Consider the following 13,602-nt stretch of genomic DNA (forward strand, 5'->3'; position numbering starts at 1 on the left):
TTCAAAATACGAGAACATAATCATGTTTAGACACCAGCAGATCTCTGAGATCCCACTGTAGAATTCATATGCTCCTTTATTACCAGTTTGCTTCTAAAGAAAAATATATAGATTTCTATTTCTATAGGGTCACAGAAGAATATACAAACTTATTACTCAGTTCTGATACATTTTAGATAATAACTTCATATGAGCAACAGATGTGATTTAATAGACATCAACTGCCTGCTTTTCCACACAGGAATCAGAGGGTTTGAAAATATATTCACCGAAAGAGAAGGCAGGAGCGAAGGCAACAAATCTTCAGTTGTCTGATTCCTGTAAAATATGCTATCATTGAAATACATTTAACTAGTCATCTTCTGTTTGGGGAATTCACAGTGACTGAGTTGCAGTTCATTACTTTGAGGGCTGTGGTGCTATTGTTAGGGTCTCCAAACCAGTTAGATGGCCTAACCCCAGGTTAGAGAAGCTACAATAGCAGAAAGGCAATTATACTGTAGGAGAAATGTTGTCCACTAATCAGCTAGCAATCAATTACTAGGAAGAGAAGATAACCCTATTCCCACTCAAGCTCTTCAGTATTAATAGTGCCATCATGTAATTACTTTAGGCATGGGCAGGTGCATGAAAGGACAGACTCTATAGTACACTGCGTCCAAGATTAATGAGTTCTGTCAATTTGCCCAGCAGACATCTGATTCTTTAGCTTTATGTAGCCACTAGTTTTACACATGCCTCGGGGGGATTTTTTCTGAAAAAAGCAACTACTAATTTAAACACATCTAAAATATATACATCTTTTAAAAATCCCTGATTTTAGCAGAAAGACTGCACCAAAAAAGATTTCTATTGTGATTATTAGGGGAACAGCATGTTTCTCTATATCAGTTATTCTTCTCTTTAGTCAGAGAAATGAGTGAAATACAAGGTCCTACAACACTTAAAACCTTCTGGAAAAACTGACAGCATACAATCCTGCAGTCACAACATCCTGAATTTCACTCACACAATCAATTTCAATAAGTAAAAAAAGAGAGAGAAAAAGAAATATTTCAGTAAATAAGTCACTGCTCAGAAACCAAGACAAAGCAAATACAGAAGCACTTTCCTGCTAAGTTAGCAAACATGCTGAATGAGCACAGCTGCCAAAAGCAGAATCCTTCTCTGTGACAAGCTACAGTCCACAGAGTTAAGTCAGAGATACGTAGGTCTATGGGTCAATAGAGATAATAGCTTAAAATAGAATTTCTAACTAGAAAGTAGTTTTCTTTTTCCTTTGAGTTACATCTACTGGAGTAAGCAGTAAAAGTCAGGTTATAAAGAGTTTTTAAATGAAACACAAGCTATTTTTAGAAACATCTTCCATGTTTGGGAGTTGCATGAAAAACTCCCACCCCAGAAAAATGTGATTTACTCAGGATTTTAAGAGATCTTCACTCTTACTAAAGTCCTGCTTCAAGAAGTTACTTAAACACTTGCTTAAACCTTTCAAAAATAATCCAAGATATTTAAAGCCATTTAGCTGCTTAAACATGCAGACAGTCTTTCAAAGATCCTCTTAGACATCTCTCTGAAAGTTCAGACTCTTAAATACCTTTGAAAATCTGGCTCAAAGTACATGGCTGTACACACACCCAGCTTTCATGAGATAGCCTACTGATCTCCATTTGTATTTTTTAAGTGTAACCATTCAATAATAACAATTAAATTAAATTTAAAAAGAGGGCTGGACTCAAAATCAAAAATTCAAATACTGCAGCTATGGAGGTTACCACTTATCAGCCAAATTGCATTAACTAATCAGACATAAGGTTCATGTCTGTGAACTGCAAAATCTTAACCTACTGAAAGACACAGGAACAATGAAGCATTAATTTGTTTTTTCCCCACTGACTTGAGTTGAATTTGATCCTAAAGCACCAGTGTGGCTTCTGAGGTATCAATCTCATTGGTCTCAATGGTCTGGAAACAAATATTTTTCTTTTTGCTTTTCAAAGTACTTCTTCCAAAAAATTAACCCTTTTAATATGGGCCTAAGCCAAAAACTTGAAAAAAAAAACTCAAAGCTTTTCTGCAAGAGATACAAGAACTGACCTATTTACTTCTCTCCAAAGTCAACATCATCCTATTTGTTCCTTTTCTGTCACTTCTGTTTGATTATGGAAAAAAACTAGTGGAACCTACTCTTTAACCTTCCATTTAATGTCACAACCGACCATCCATGAAATCTTTCTCAAGACTACATTTATTGGATACTAGATTCTGCTAATTAATTCTCTGGATTAATTTCTTCTGAAGTAACATTATCAATTGTTTCCAGTAAAGAAAAAGCAGGCCAGTAGTAACTTGATTTTCACATAAATGGATTAAACTTACACAAATGCAGTGGCTGAAGATATCATTGATCCATGTTCATTGGCTGCTGCTGCTGTTTCAATTGTTATTTGATATGGTAAAGGACAACAGAGTGGGAAACGGTTTTGATCTGAAGCAACTGTTTCTAAGAAGATACCAGCAACACTCACAATGCACAACTTACAAAATGTATTCTAGGCACTGAAAAGCGTTAATCCCTAAAATTGTAACTATTTCTGAAAGTCATGGTTTGATCCATAAAGATGCTCAAGTTCACAGAAGACATTTCAATTGAGGCCGCTCAGTATGCAATAAAAATGTGTGGGAATTGCCAGGGGGAGGAACTAGTCTACAAATTGAAAAAAGGAAAAAAATATTAAATGTCCTTGAAACTATGAACTGGATATCATCAGTTAATGATTTAACATAGAAAAGGAATGACTACTGCATTAGTCAGCATTAAATGTTAAGGAGAGAGCTTCAAAGACATAATGAAAACTTAGGGATACCTCTCTTTATGACAGCTAGAGGGAAATCATCACCAAACAGTGGGTTTTTTTAATTTATATATATTTTAAAAGATCCTCTTTTCAATTTCTTGTAAAGATACTCTTGGAAATACTGGTTTGGTGTGTTGTATTTGTTACCTAGTGAGTGCTGCATTTGTCATAAAATTCAGATGTCCCTTTTTGAACACTTTTCTTCCTTGACTTTGTTCAGCTTTGACCACAAAACAAAGCTGAGTAGTTTTAGGGTTGCTTCAAATCATGTCAGCTGACAAGATGTTGAAAGGGTATCAGAAAGGCTATTCCTTTAAGTCTTCCAGGGTGGGAAATGGACTGGGCTGGAAAAAGAACTGACTTTTCCATTTAGATTCTGCTGTTGCACTCTCTCTTCACCACCATGACTTGTCACTGGCAGAGGAGGAAGTTTTTAGCAAGAAGGTGCAGGAAATTGAAGTTCAAGAAAAGAAGGAATGAAAAGTGAATGGAAAACAAATCTATAAAAGTTTTTGAAGTTGCAACTAACTATTTCAATTCCTGCTCAGCAGAATATCACCAACTGCTTAATATACTTACTTCATTTGATTAATTAGCTTCATAAATTAGTGCAAATGATCCTTTTATCTCTGTGGTATTAGAAGCTTTCTGTTTTGAACATGTACTCAGCCTTCAAAAAATAGTGATTGCTTATTTAATAAGTCTGCTCCTCACATAAGAATTCACGTCTTAAGAATCATATCTATTAACCCATGAACAAATAAAAATAAATAACTATTAAAATACTATTTTTACTCATGCAAGCCTTGCAGATACAGTAGCTAAAGAAAATCAGGGCAAATTCAACAGAAGCAGTATGAAGAATTAGTTTTATAACACAAATGCAAAACCCAAATTGAATCGTTCCATGAGAAAAAGAATTTCTTGTATTCTGCCCACAAAAGATAAGGAGATTACCTGGCTGTAAGTGAAAGCAGAGTTAGACCTACTGAAAGTGTTATTCATGATAATTATGCTTGAGCTAGAAAGCATCTGAGCCTGAAATTCAGAGACCATTTGAGATTGCTGAAGAAGCAGTTCAGAAATTTGACATGTCATCTCTGCAAATGCAATGGGGAATCACAGACAGAAAAAAACCAAAGAATCTGCTCTCATTTTAGCACTACATTTTCCCCAGCTCTACTGAAGAATACAGCAAAGGCTAAAACATTATGAAAAAAGAAATAATCTAGCCTTGCTGCACGTACTTACCATGTCATCAGCCAACATCCTTTCTTGCCAGCAGAAGTGAACTGAATTGTTGAACCAATTGGTAGTGTTTTAATTCATGCTTCTTCTTCTTTTTTCCCACTATGAACAAAATATTTACAGACCTATTTCACTTTGCTTCACATTTCTCTTTAAAAACTACTAACACTGTACTCTCCAAAGAGCACAACTTTCCTTTAATGGTCATGTAGAACAAGTATGGAACATCACTTCTGATCAGCTTTTTCAATCCTTTCCTGGGCACCAAAAAGCCCCAAACGAATTTTCTTACTTGTCAGGTGCTAGAATAACTCACACTTCCTTTTCATCATCCATTTCTACTCAATGTAGCTGTATGCAAATTATGAAAGAAAACAAATTTCACTTCTTGTGGTAAGTTAGAGAGTTATGGTTACTAAAAAACCTAACATGCACAATAGAGCAAAAGCAGTTAGTTTGTAAATCCTTTCAAATCAGCAAAAAAATAATTTGAAGAATACTTCTTAAGACCATATGTTGCAATTTATGCTTAAAATTACCCTTTTTGATGCAGTTAGTTATAGGATGCACCAGAGTTATTTTCTATTAGCACAGATTACTCATTGTAGCTTTGAATCTACCCAATTCCTATCTGTTCTACCTAATTTCTAAGAAAGTGTTTATTTACTCCATGGCTCCTCTGACAGTTAGGATCAGCTGTTCACACTACATGAATACTTTCTGAGTATCAAATGCAAGAGATTTCAAGGAGAATATTTTCAGTGACACCTCTTCTGTTTGGTATACAGCTTTCCTGAATTCCAAATTTAGTGTGCAAACGCTGTTTCTCATCAAACTTGAAGGAAGCAGATGTGAACCTGAGAAGTTTAGAACTGCACTGCTTGGAGTAATCATATGTTCATAAGCTTTAATGTGTCTGCTTTTACCAAATAGGCATGTTTTGTAAACAAAGGTACACACAGGATTGGACTCTACCATAAATTTAATGCTTCATTATTATTACACTTTTTTTCTTTTTTTGCTCTGTTCCCTACTGATTGAATTCCCTTATCTGATAACCATATTTGACAACTTTTGCTGACTGTATTTTCTGATTTGTTGTGATTTTTGTTGGTGGTGGGTTATTTTGTTTGTTTCTTGGGAATTTTTTTGTTTTGTTTTTCATTATTAATCAGTTCTTCCAGAAGTGCTCTTGAAAGGAACTATACACCACTGGAAGATCTATTCACATAACTCTAAATAACAAACTGAGATAAACAGGTAGAATAAGGACAAGAAAGGAGTGAGGAATATTTTAAAGAGAAACATGAAACCTCCTCTACAAATCCAATTGTATCATAGGAAAATTCAGGTTGTAAGAGACCTCAGAATGTCTCTAGCCCAAATTTAAGCTCACAACAGAGACAGCTTTGAAGTCAGATCACGTTAAACAGGACTTCATGTAACTGGACATTAAAAATTTCCACAGATAGAGACTGCCCAGTCTTTCTGCATCATCTATTCCAATGCCCGTCTGTCCTCAAGAGGAAAGCGTATTCCCTTACATCCAGCCAGAAATTCTATTTTTTTCCTCCAATTTATGTCCATTGTTTCTCCCCCTCTGACCATGGCCCACTGTCAGCAGCCTGGCTCCATCCTGCTGGACCTGTGCTGTAGTTGTCAATGTCCTTGTGCTGTACTTTATCAATGTCCTTCCTGTAATGGGGGCCAGAAAAATTGGACCTGGTATTCTTGATGTGGTCCTCATGACCTGTAGTGCTAAAGACAGATAAATTCTAGTAATTCTCTGGAGTGACCCCCTTGCCTCCACTGCCACATCTCTTACAGTTTTTAAAAAGCAGTTGAAAAGCCCATAACAACAGCTCTTATTCACAGGTCTGCAGCAGAAGAGATGTTACAGGCAGGAGCTCTGCATCTAAAAGAAGTCTTTCAAAGGATGGCAAAGGACTCTGCCACCATGAATACATCTTATAGAAGCTTTTTTATTTTTTGATCAGAATTCTACATTGGAAAAATGGAGCAAGTTCCACAAACACCCACATCTGCTGTAGAAGGGCTTGCTCCTCCACGCTGCCTTTTTTTGCCCACCAACTGGAAGGGACACTCCTAGTTGTGTGAGGCAACTGCTCCAATAAAAGGGACTGTTTCAGGTTAACTCCATGCTTCAAGAATTTCTGCAACTTTTTAATATGTTTTATTGTATTACAGAATTGAGGTTTTTATTCTTTCTTTTCATTCTCCTCCAACACCTCTTTACTCCCTTCAGTTCCAGATTACAGTTGCAGATCACAATTTTATATTCAAAGAACACTCCTAATAATAATCTCTCAGAGATTCACCAAGGCAACCTGAAGGCTCCAATTCCCAAGTTCCATTGAATTTCTGAGGGAATTTGGCATCAAACTCCTCCAGGTTCTTTTATAAAATGTCATTCTTAAATTAATATTGTGCAACTGGAAGTATTTGCTCTGAGTATTAAGAAAACATTGCTGTTCTGCTAGTTTAATTTTCTAAACATTTCTTGTCACAGACCGACTCAATAGCCACATCAGGGTAAACCTAAGTGGAGTAAGAATAAGCTTCTCATTCAGTCACACAGTGCACTCCTGCTTGATTGGAATGGATATTGTACATAATATGTCCCTGCAGATGTTTTCTCCAGTGGGGCACATTGAATTTCATTTAAATGCCAAGGCTCAAAATCTAAAACAATGTGACTTTAACAAAAAATCTGATGAGGAATTTGATGAGAAAATGGCAAGAATTCCTGTGGCATTTGGGTAACAATTTCAAGCCTTCGTTTTAATAGAATAAACAGGATCATATTTCATTCAAAGCTGGCAATGAGATGAGCTTTGGGTATTACACTGATATAAACCAATAAAGAATTTGCAAATTTGAAGCACTAATTAACAGGCACAATATTAAATGAAAAAAGTTTGCTCCAGGGGCAAATATATTTTGAAGACTTTAAACTTTTATTAAAAGACAATTTTGAATAGCTTCTTCTGCATTTGACTATTTTGTTCATTTCAAAGCGGGGGAGTCTTGTGTTTTGAAGTAGCATGTTTAATACAGTTGGAATATAAATGAATAAAATAACAGTCTCTTTTCTGCCTTTCTGAAATAATAACTCAATGTCATGTCACTTCAAAAGAAAAAATCCCTCTAAGTTGAACCTACACAGCCAAGAGCTGTGTAAGAGGATGTTAGAATTTTACCTATACTGAACTCCAACACGATTTCTATTGAATTATTTTTTAAAGTCTTATAGTGCTGAATCAAAAAGCACTCCTATTTAGAAACTGACTGTTCTATTATGAGAGTCCCAGTAAAAATGTATAAACAACAAAAATTGGAACTTTTGGTTTACAGTTCACAGATGTAATAGTAGGAGGATTTTCTCTAACTAATTGCAATGCTGCACATTGTAGCCTTTTTGATACTACAATATCCAAGACTTATGTATCTAAAGAGTCATACTTCAGAAAATGGGAATGTCAGCTAGAATATTAAGGTATGAAATCTATGAGACTGACCTTCAGATAGGATATTAGAGACTGTTTTTGAAACAAGTGGTTATTTCATCCTAAGCATAATACCATCAAAATCTGCTGATGATAAAGTCACCTGCTCTGACAACTCAGCAGCTGTGCTTCACTTAAAAGCTGTCACATATTTAATTCATTAGGAAGCCAGATACCTTCTTGCTTCAAGAAATCATGGATTTTTTACTTCCAAATATTAAGGTAATTTTTTCTTTTACACTCTATGGGATAATTGTGCACCAGTATCTAATCCTATAATGGCAGGTCCATAGTCCCTTATATCTTATCTTCGGTGATGCTTCCATTTTTTCCAACCACTTTCATTTTTCTTGTCTTTAATACAACTGATTGTAGTACCTTTCTTTCCCTTATTATTTAAAGGAAAATTATGAGGTAAGTGTTTAGAAAGGTAATTGATCTGTAGTTTAGAGATAAAAGGCCTGATCTTTCCTTCTGATACTGAATGTGCATCAAAGTCAAGTTGAAGCACTTTACATGCATTGCTTAATGAAAACTTGTAGAAAATGGAATATAAAAAAAGCCATTAGCTATAAAAATAAATGACAGGAGGTTCTGCAACCCGTTCACTGACAATTTGTGTATCACTTGGATTCAAAATCTATACAATTTACATATACATGTGAAATACTGCCTAAGTTTAATGAACAACTATTCACAAAATCTCACATGTTACTTGTGTATGCCCATAACTCTGTACCTGAAAAATACCCAAAATAATTTGAGGTTAGGATCCAAAGTGGGGAAGTCTGTATATTTTTAGAGGGTAGAATAGAAATCCCACACAAAAATAAATTTAAAATCCAGAAGCAGAATTGAACCTGGTCCTCCCTGTCTCTCTATGTCAATGTCTAATTACAGGACATAACCCCACATTAGACTAGTGATCTTTAATTTACAAATATCCAAGCTTCCTCACATTTCTATCCCAAATTCAAAGTTTGGTTCAAGAATCAAGGGAAAACCATCTCCCTTGGAGGCATAAAGGCACTCTGAATAACAACACACATCTTCCATGACAGAAGTCAAAGCAGAAAGCTGGCAGAAAATGGGGAAAGATGGTGTCCTATGTGTCACTCTGGGTGTGATCACACATGCACCAAGACATGTGCAGAGCAGGACAGTCACAGAACTACAGAATCTCATCGAATATGCTGAGTTGGAAGGGGACCCATGAGAATCAAGTCCAACTCCTGGCCCAGCACAGCACCATCCTCAAGAGTCACACCCTGTCCCTGAGAGCATTGTCCAAACACTTCTTGAACTCTGTCAGACTGGTGCTGTGACCCTGCCCTGGGGAGCCTGTCCCAGCGCCCAAACACCCTCTGGGTCCCCTCAAACCTCTTCCTAAAGACACAGTAAGCTCACCACAGCAGTCACTGTGATTACACTGTTAATAAACATTATTTATTTACTTAGAAAAAGAATGTGATCCGAACAAATACTTCAGAAGCAAAGTGAAACACAAAGGCTGTTGTATAGCTCTTCCACAATGACAAGGAGCCATTAGAGAAATTACCTAATTACAAACCAAGAGAAAAAAATTCAGGTATAGAGAACAATTACAAAATGGACAAGTAAACACATGGATGCAGTAAGCTGGAGAGGGTTATTACACACTACAGCTTCTCTATGCTAATTCCTCCATTGTTACCATATTACTGAGGAATATGTTATCTTATATTTACCTAGAGTTAAGAGCAATCAAGCCTACAGTTTTCAGCATGGTGCTGCTAGTTCATATTTTTGCTTTATGGATGTAGTAACTTGTTTGCCTACCCATCTCATTATAGAATTAAATAACAGATCATTTCTCTATTAAAAAAAAATCTGTATTAAAAGCTATCTGAAATTATATACTCCCCGCTGCACCTCACTGGTGAATGCAATTTTCCAAGGAAATCTATCATAGCTCTAATATGTAAGATAGTTATTGATCTGTAAGTGGAATTATATATGAGTGAAGACATTTGCACCTGTCCCTGTCACATTATAAGACACTTCTGAGTAACTGATGGAAGGATTTAAGTATACTTATTGAACCTCTAGTACAGCACTGAATCACTTCAAATACTACAGGAATGAGTGAAGGATCATGAACTGGAAGAACCAATTCAGCCTGCACACTGACTTGTCTTATGGAATAAAAAAAGCTGTTCTCCTCCATGCTGTGATTCAGGCTCAGCTGTCTGAATCAGAAAAGACATAAAATTCTACATAAGTATATCACAAGGGTTTCTGGGAAAAGGAAAATGCTGCGTATGTAACAAGCAGGCACTTCAATGAAAAATACAAACTAGCCTAAGACACAAGATGTTATTGGCTAGAGAATGAAGCCATTGCCCAATTTAAATACCTTGCAGAAAAAGTGGCTTAAAATTACTCCATATCCCAGGCAATCAGTATCTAATGACCACTTAAGGGAAACCTTTCAACCTCTCAACTCTTTCAAAACTCATAATACTTAGAAATACGTAGAGCTCCACTTGCCAAGCACTCCCTAGACTGTTTTGCTGTGGTCTGCATTCCAGGATAGAAATTTCTGAAAGAAGGGCCACTCTCTGTCCCTCTTCTGTACTGTGTCACACTTCTCAGGCAGATTTTGTCCCTCTGTCCCTTTCCATAAAACCCACTGAGAATAGCAATGGGGCAATCCTAGAGGTACATACAGACGGGGGAACTGCTGGAAAGCAGTCCTGGAAAGAGGAAAGTGACCTGGGGGTTCTGGTCAACAGAAAGTTGAATATGAGTCAGCAGCGCCCTGGGAGCCATGGCACAGCCAACTGTGTCCTGGGAGTATCAGACCCAGCACACAAGGGAGGAGATTATCCTGCTCTGCTGTGCTCTGGGGCAGCCTCACCTCGAGTGCTGGGGGCAGTTTTATTGTGGCTGGGGAGAGTTTTATTGTGGCTGGGTGCCACAATATAAGAAAGACATTAAATTATTAGAGAATGTTCAAAGGAGGGCAACAAAAATGGTGAAGTGCCTTGAGGGGAAGCTGTGAGGAGCAGCTGAAGGCACTGGGTCAGCTCAAACTGGAGACTGGGGGGCACCTCACTGCAGTCACAACTTCCTCATGAGGGGAAGAGGAGGGACAGGCCCTGATTTCTTCTCTCTGGTGGCCAAGACCCGAGGCAATGGCCTGAAGTTCTGTTAGGGAAGATTTCGGTTGGACATCAGAAAAACGTTCTTCACCGAGATGGGGGTTGGGCAGGGGAACGGCTCCCCAGGGCAGTGGTCACAGCACCAGCCTGACAGAGTTCAAGAAGTGTTTGGACAATGATCTTGGGCACACGGTGGGGATAGTGCTGTGCAGGGCCAGAAGCTGGACTTGATCATACTTATGGGTCCCTTCCAACTCAGCACATTCTGTTTGATTCTGCTCTCTTTACCAAGACCCATGTTAGACTACCAGATTTCCCTCCAGGACATGTACTGGCTTTACTGACTTGCCATACATTCACGCCATCCTTGGTTTGTAAGTTAGCCACATACATGTAAGCCAGCAAACATGGAGGTTTTTACAAGATTTCCACATACAGTTCTTTTGGGGTGACCAGAAGAGTCCACACACATTTCTCTTTCCTGAACCTCTTTCTGAATTCAGGCCTCATGGGTCAATTCTCTCACAGATACACACTTCTGAGTAGCCAGCATTTTTTCACTAATGGTCCATATTCATTTTTTGAAATGTGTTTTTTTTTGTTTTCCCCTTCAAACCATTTTCTTGCCCATGGCATGCTCTACAATGAATTTCCTTCCTCATATCTTTCCCTCACTAAAATATCCTTTAAAACTCATTCTATTTTTTTTTCTTTATAACCCTGAACCATTTTTCCACCAGTGTCCTTATAAGAGCCTCTAACAGTCTCTAGCACATAAATGGAAACCTATCAGGGTTCATATATTTTACATACACATAGTATTCAAGCAATTTTTCAGTAATAATTTTCCAATAAGACTTTACTGTTCAGTTTCTTTTGACTACCTTTACTTTGCATGGAAAATGGTTTAAGGAAACTCAGCCCTATGTGCACATGTCTGGGTGCTGCCAGAACTCCCCTCTCAGACTGCAGCACGCTAAGCAAAACTTGAAGTAAATGTAAGCAGTTTTCCAGTTTCTCCAGGACCCTCGTTTGGGTGACAGAACCTTTTATGTTAACTTCCCAACATTTCTAACAAGCATTTAACATTGATTTTGCTTACACAGGCGATGTCCTGTTAAAGACAGCAAAAGGAAGAGAATCAAAAGACTCTACACAGACTAAGCTTTGATTAATGCTGGGTAGCTCTTCAGGGTTAGAAACTCAACAAACATGTGACTGTGAAATTAGAACTGTTCAACAAAATTAAAACAGATGCATGCTATGCTAATAAGAGAAAAGAGATGTTACAAAAGATAACAGTGGGTTTTTCAAGGCCTGAAACATCAGTTTTAGTCAAGATTTCAGAGGTTAATGTAACATAGTATGGGGGATAAATTCAATTTACTCCTAACATCAGTAGGAGCTTAAAATGTTACACAGAATTTTTTTAATGCTGAATATTACATTTGAGTTAGGTAAATTACTCATAGTGTGCAAACATAAACTGAGACAGAGGAATTCATGTTCTTGGCTGAAACTATGAAATATTAAGCAAAGCCTGCTTTAAAAAGACATAAAGTACTCCACTTAGAAATTATTGTTGATGAAAATCAAGCACCTAATTATAATCAAGTAGTAACAAGTTAAGCTGTCACGTGAGAATAGAAAGGAAAACACAAGGAAACCTGCAGGCTTGTATTCTAGATGCAATATATATGGGATTGGAGTGCTTTCCAAATTATAAACTCTCATTAAAGCATTATCTAAAATCAGGACATACATCTTGCAGTCTATTATTTGCCCAGGGCAGTCATTTTATCCTGTGAAGACAGGATACATTCTTATGTACATCCTGTCCTGTTGCCATGCTTTTTGTGACAGTGTGCTTCTCCTTCTTTGTATCAACCTGACCTCTCTTTCCTGTAAATCTGTTCAAGTGCTAACCACCAGTGGTGGTCCTAATGGATGGTTTGGTAACGATGGCTGCATCTGGCTTAAAGTGGATTCAGGGGAGACATAACAACACAATAGCCAAAGGCTAATTTGAGCAAGGCACGCTCCAAACCACAGTGCTGGTCAATGCATTACTCAAGCCAAACCTGGACAAGGCTAACATCTGCAGTCAGTATACAAAAATTACTACAGCTCAATCATCTGACTCCCTATACTCCATATGCACAGCCCAGGGCCCATTGAGCTCTCCTGAATGGCAATGGGCTGCACATCAGAACGAGTTCCTGAGTAGGAATCCTTATTGTATCAAATACTTGGTAAGGGAATTGGGAATAAGCACACTGAAACTTTGAAATCTTATCTAAGTGAGATAGAGAAAGGGATGTGCATATATAATCTTTAGACATAAATCATTCACCAAGTCTGGGACTAAATCTGTATCCAACTCCCCCTGAGGAGTTTAGAATGAAAGGGGGGTCCTTTCTGAACCTCGTGACTCAACACGAGGGTCTCAGTCATTTCTTTCTGACCCTGTTCACAAGCAGTAAATAATCACACGTACATTGCCATGGATTTTGTTAAAGCAGTCACATTTACCATAGAACTTTGTTAACACACTGCCTGATAGAAACAAAATGCATTGTTTCTTCTTCCTTGTGAGTGAAGTGCATGACTCTATTCATGACAATTTTCCACCAGTTTAAACAAAACTTTGCAATGAAATCTCACAAATCTTTACAACTATTATACAACATTTACTCCTCAAACATCAGCTTTCACTATGGGCCCCCCCATGTACAGTGCTGAGTGCCCTCAGCTGCAATTTGATACTCACTTTGGCTTAAAAACTCATAAAATTGATTACAATGCCACATTTAACTGATAAATGCT

The 13,602-nt window shown here is 37.5% G+C and overlaps 1 non-coding gene across 50 annotated transcripts in view; it reads right to left on the bottom strand.

The window, feature by feature from the left end:
• LOC141729846 (uncharacterized) overlaps nt 1–13,602 on the bottom strand; it is a 485,161-nt gene that overhangs the window by 393,901 nt on the left and 77,658 nt on the right. Inside the window, exon 6 of one of the 50 annotated variants that reach the window (XR_012581316.1) lies at nt 4,110–4,208. The exons of the other annotated variants lie outside the window; for them this stretch is intronic. This is a non-coding gene — a transcript (uncharacterized LOC141729846). The remainder of the gene's footprint in view (nt 1–4,109; nt 4,209–13,602) is intronic. 50 annotated transcript variants of the gene reach the window in all.

The sequence above is a fragment of the Zonotrichia albicollis genome, chromosome 8, assembly GCF_047830755.1.
Source record: "Zonotrichia albicollis isolate bZonAlb1 chromosome 8, bZonAlb1.hap1, whole genome shotgun sequence".
NCBI lineage: Eukaryota > Metazoa > Chordata > Aves > Passeriformes > Passerellidae > Zonotrichia > Zonotrichia albicollis.